Below are 6,000 nucleotides of genomic sequence, written 5' to 3' on the forward strand. Positions count from 1 at the left end.
ATGCGCTTACCAACCCGCCCATTGCCCAGCAACCCATCTACCAACCCCCAGTTTATGCGCCTAACCCACTGTCAACCTACCCAACACCTGTAGTCCACAACTATGCCTTAACCAATCCAGCACTCCCTGCCCCGCCACTTAAGAAACCTTACACAGGAAACCATCCCTTTTGCCCAACCTGTAGATTTCACCACCCAACCCAAACCCCGTGTCGACTTTGTACCCGATGTGGCCGTACTGGTCACACTGCTGAGAACTGTAGAGTCCTTCTCGCCAATCCAATTGCGCCAACACCACCAGTCTACCCGCAGAACCCACAACCAACCTACCAAAACCCACGACCCATATCGTGCTTTAACTGCGGTGATCCCAGTCATTTCCGGAACGCGTGCCCGAGACTACAAGTTCAGATCACACAAGCGAATCCGGTGAACCAGATTTCGAACCAAGTGACGCGTGGACGAGCTTTTAACATAACCGCGCACCAAGCGCAAGCGAATAATGACGTAGTTAATGGTACATTTTTACTTAACGGATTTTATGCTTCTGTACTTTTTGATACTGGCGCCGATCGAAGTTTTATCTCTCGCGCCTTCGAGCAGAAGCTTGCGCGACCGCGCAACGATTTAAAAGAAGATTTTTCAGTTGAATTGGCTAATGGTGAAACTGTTTTAATAAACTCAGTGATTAAAGATTGCACGCTTAACCTTAACGAAAACGATTTTCTGATTGACCTCATCCCCATGCCTCTTGGAAGCTTTGATGTTATCATTGGTATGGACTGGCTCTCGAAGAATCGCGCCGAAGTTATTTGCGCCAAGAAGTTGATTCGCATTCCTCGAGAAAATGGTGATCTTCATATTTACGGCGAAAAACCCTCCAGTGGTCTTAAGCTTATGTCTTGCGCCGAAGCCCAAAGACTCATGCGGAAGAAGTGTATTGCATTTCTAGCCCATGTGGTTAAACCTGCTGAAGAAAAGAAGCTTCGCGATATCCCTGTTGTGCGTGATTTCCCTGAAGTTTTTCCTGATGATCTTCCTGGTATCCCTCCCGCTCGTGAAGTCGAGTTCCGTATTGATCTTGTCCCTGGTGCTTCCCCCGTAGCTAAATCTCCTTATCGTCTTGCACCCGCTGAGATGCAAGAATTGGCCAGCCAACTTCAAGAGTTGACTGCTAAAGGATTCATTCGCCCTAGCTCTTCGCCCTGGGGTGCTCTGGTGTTGTTCGTTAAAAAGAAAGATGGATCGTTTCGCATGTGTATTGATTACCGCGAGTTGAACAAACTCACCATTAAAAACCGGTATCCCTTACCGCGTATTGACGACCTCTTTGATCAACTCCAAGGTGCCTCTTGTTTTTCCAAGATTGATCTCCGCTCTGGCTATCACCAGTTGCGCATCCGCGATGAAGATGTTCCGAAGACTGCTTTTCGAACTCGTTATTGCCATTTTGAATTCTTGGTCATGTCCTTCGGTTTAACCAACGCACCCGCCGTTTTCATGGATCTAATGAACCGGGTGTGTAGGCCTTTCTTGGATAAATTCGTGATTGTGTTTATCGATGACGTTCTGATTTATTCTAAGACCAAGGCCGAGCACGAGCAACATCTCCAATTGGTATTGCAAAAGCTTAGAGCTGAGCAACTCTATGCTAAGCTTTCCAAGTGCGAATTCTGGTCTGATGAAGTACAGTTTCTTGGTCATGTTGTCAACAAGATGGGTATTCATGTCGACCCATCCAAGATTGAAGCAATCAAGAACTGGATTACGCCATCCTCTCCTTCCGAGATCCGTTCCTTTCTGGGCTTAGCTGGTTACTTCCGGCGATTCATTTCGAACTTCTCGAAGATCGCTTTGCCTTTAACAGCTCTAACGCACAAAGGTAAACCGTATATTTGGGGCTCGAAGCAAGAAGAAGCCTTTCTAACGCTCAAGCGTTTGTTGTGTGAAGCTCCTGTTCTTGCGCTACCTGAGGGTAATGATGATTTTGTCGTGTACTGCGATGCCTCCAACCAAGGTCTCGGTTGTGTTCTTATGCAACGAGGCAAGGTTATCGCTTACGCATCAAGGCAACTCAAGGTTCATGAAAAGAATTATACAACTCACGACCTCGAGCTTGGTGCAGTTGTATTTGCCTTGAAGATCTGGAGACACTACCTTTATGGTACTAAGTGTATCCTTTACACTGACCATAAAAGCCTTCAGCATATCTTTGATCAGAAGGAACTTAACATGAGACAACGCCGATGGAACGAACTCATCAGCGATTACGATTGTGAGATCCGGTATCATCCTGGTAAGGCTAATGTGGTAGCCGATGCGCTCAGCCGAAAACCCTGCCAGCTTAACTGTATCTTGCCGCGCACCCAGCTTCACTTCGCGCCGATTCAAAGCAACCTTGAATCGCGTATTAGTGACGCGCAGCGCGCATCCATCAGTAATGGTAACCTTCGCGCCGAGTTAGCGTGTGGCGCGGAAGCGCATTTTGTGCCTAATCTGAGTGGAATTCTCTGCTATCTTAATCGCATCTGGATTCCCTTTGATGTGAATCTTCGCGCTGATATCCTGAGTGAAGCGCACAAATCTCGGTATTCTATTCATCCTGGCGCTGATAAGATGTACAAGGATTTGCGCATTACTTATTGGTGGCCCGGTATGAAGAAGGATATTGCTGTGTTCGTAGCTAGATGCCTGACTTGTTCTAAAGTAAAAGCTGAACACCAACGCCCATCTGGTTTGCTCGAACAACCAGAAATTCCTACGTGGAAATGGGAATGTGTAGCGATGGACTTTATTACCAAGTTACCTTTGACAGCAAGCAAACATGATAGCATTTGGGTAATAGTGGATCGTTTGACTAAGTCTGCTCACTTTCTGCCCATTCGTGAAAACTACCGTGTTGAGCAACTCGCGCAGCTTTATGTCAAAGAGATTGTCTGCCGCCATGGTACTCCTTTGAGCATCATATCCGATCGCGATGGCCGTTTTATATCCCGCTTTTGGAAATCCCTCCAATCTGCGCTAGGAACTCGCTTGGACATGAGTACGGCATATCATCCCCAGACTGACGGTCAGTCTGAGCGAACTATTCAGACTCTTGAGGATATGCTCCGATCTTGTGTTCTTGATTTTGGAGGTAATTGGGATTCACACCTGCCTTTGATTGAGTTCTCTTATAATAACAGCTATCATTCCAGTATCGGTATGGCCCCATTTGAAGCACTTTACGGTCGTAAGTGCCGCTCCCCGATTTGTTGGAGCGAAGTGGGAGAAACTCAAATCACAGGACCCGAACTTGTTCAAGAGACAACCGATAAAATCGCCAAGATCCGTGATCATCTGCTGACTGCCAGAAGCCGACAGAAGAGTTACGCAGATCGTAGGCGAAAGCCTCTCGAATTTCAAGTTGGTGATCTTGTTCTCCTAAAGGTGTCGCCTTGGAAAGGTGTTGTCCGCTTTGGGAAGAAGGGTAAGCTTGCTCCTCGATATGTTGGACCATTCAAGATCATCGCGCGTGTGGGAAAAGTTGCCTACAGACTTGACCTGCCGCCCGCGCTCAGTAATGTGCATCCAACGTTCCATGTATCCAATCTCAAGAAGTGTTTAGCTGACGAGAACCTTCACATTCCACTTGATGAAGTTCAAGTTGATGAAACTATGCATTTCGTTGAGAAGCCTGTTGAGATTATGGATCGCGAGGTTAAGCAAACCAAGCGCAGTCGTATCCCTATCGTGAAAGTTCGCTGGGAGTCCAAGCGCGGAGCCGAGTTTACATGGGAAAGGGAAGATCAAATGAAGATCAAGTACCCGCACCTGTTCTCTGCGCAACCTACTTCGAGATAAATTTCGGGACGAAATTTCTTAAAGTAGGGGAGACTGTGACATCTGCCCTGATCCGACCCGACCCAGGTACCCGTTTCTCTGACCCGATCTCTTTCTTTTATGTAATATTTATACTTATATTTTACTTTTAATAATAATAATATATTTTCCTTCCCGCCTCTTTCTCTCTCTTTCTTTCCGCCGTTCCGTCCCTCTCCTTCTCTCTTTCCGCCTTCTTTTCCCTCTTGTCGCCGTCCCGCCCTTAAGCCTTGTTTCCCTCTTTCTTCTAACTCTTTTGTTCCTTCCCGCCTAAGGTTGTCTGCGCAGACCCCTTGCAAGGAAGCCTGCGTGAAGACCACCTGTTTCAGCGATACGCGAGACGAACTCTTCTCGCAGCGCGCTAAGAATTGTAATTCTTCTCGCAGCGCGCTAAGAACGGTAGTTCTTCCCGCGACGCGCTAAGGATTTGTAGTTCTTCTCGCAGCGCGCTAAGAATCGTAGTTCATCCCTCGACGCGCGAAGAATTATAGTTCTTCCCGCGGCGCGCTAGGAATTCTAGTTCCTCCCGCGGCGCGCTAAGAAATATGATTCTTCCCGCGACGCGCTTAGAAATGTAGTTCTTTCCGCGACGCGTTAAGGTTGGTTCTGTCTGCCTTCGCTCTCGCGCTCTCTTGACCTTCTGTGTCTGCCTTCGCGCCTTAGCCTTCTCGCGCTAACCCCTTTGAGTTTTCTCCTGTTTAATCTAGCCGTTGCTTTTGTGTTGTCTTATCTTTTGAGCTGTTGACCTAATCTGCTTTATGTCTGAAAAGCCACTTTTGGCGCAGCATGCGCACCAACCCCATTGGTTGACAGAAAAAGTGACTGACATTATCTTTTGAGATCTGCTTTTGCCATGCTTGACCAGTACCTTTATCTGACCCGCCCATGCTTTTTACTGTTCCCTGCCAGCTTTATCTTGCCCCCTGCAGCTGCCATATCTTTCCATATCTTTTGCTTTTGGATTCTTATGCTTTTTGATATCTTTTGCTTGATCCTGTTATGATCCTTTCCCCCTTTTTTAGGGATTATGTCTCCTAGGGTTTTCCTATAAATAATAATGTTATTTTTCTTAACACTACACACACAAACACTTATTATCTTTCTCTTCCTTTGCTCTCTGCCGATTGTCCTTCTGCCGCCTCCTCTCTTGCCTCCGTTTTCTCCTCTCCTCTGCCCTGATTTTCGGTAATATATATATTATATATAATAATTTACTTATTAATTATGCTAACTTGTAATCAAGACTTAAAACAAATCATTAAAACAATAATCTTATTTATAGGTTAACTTGTGCTTGTTTAAAGTTGGTTCTTGCTTTATCTTACACCGCATCGTTTATCAAGTGAGTAATCTCGTACCTAATCCCTTTTTGCTTTTAATGTTTTGGGATGTTCATGTGTTCATACAAACTTAGAGTCTTAAACTTGTTTATGAACTTTAGTCGCGCAGTATCCCATGTGTTGAGGACGTAGACTTGGCTGTTTATTTGTATGTGTGGATCATTAACCGTTTTGTCGGTCTATTCCGCAGTTTTCATGGTACCATTAGATGAACACGGGAGAACTATCGTTTATGATTTTCTCTTTTGTATACACATGCACAGTTTGTCTTGTTTGTGAGCTCAATTGTGAGCACTGGCAGTCTTATGAATCTTAGAGTTGGTCCCGATCAGATTACACCCTTGTTGAAAACCAGACATACACATGTTGCGCGCAGATTTATTGTTAACTATGTATTGTATTAAACTTGATTTCTCACCAACACGCAAGTGTTTGACGTTTTATTTTAACACATGTTCAGGTTTGCAGTAGCTGTTTTGGAGCTTGTGGACACGTAGGAAGTTTTCTTTATTTTGGACCTAGATTAAAATGTATCAAGACAAGTTATTGTTGTTCGAATATTTTGCCTTATAATATATTGATTTATGTTGATTTATGTTATCTTGTGTTTACCCTGCGCGTGCGCGAATGAATGTATTTATTAAATATTGACACCCAATAGTGTCACGAGTAATGAAACAATATGTGGCGCCCCGATGTATAATCCGCCTTTGGTCGGGGTGTTACAAGTGGCCCATGACCTAGGTATTTTAAACTCTTTCTTTAAGAAAAGAGAACCACATTTGATTACCTTTAGCAGC

Source organism: Bidens hawaiensis, unplaced genomic scaffold (assembly GCF_021521415.1).
Source record: "Bidens hawaiensis isolate Kalapana, Puna unplaced genomic scaffold, B.hawaiensis_p1.1 tig00004525_1, whole genome shotgun sequence".
NCBI classification, from domain to species: domain Eukaryota; kingdom Viridiplantae; phylum Streptophyta; class Magnoliopsida; order Asterales; family Asteraceae; genus Bidens; species Bidens hawaiensis.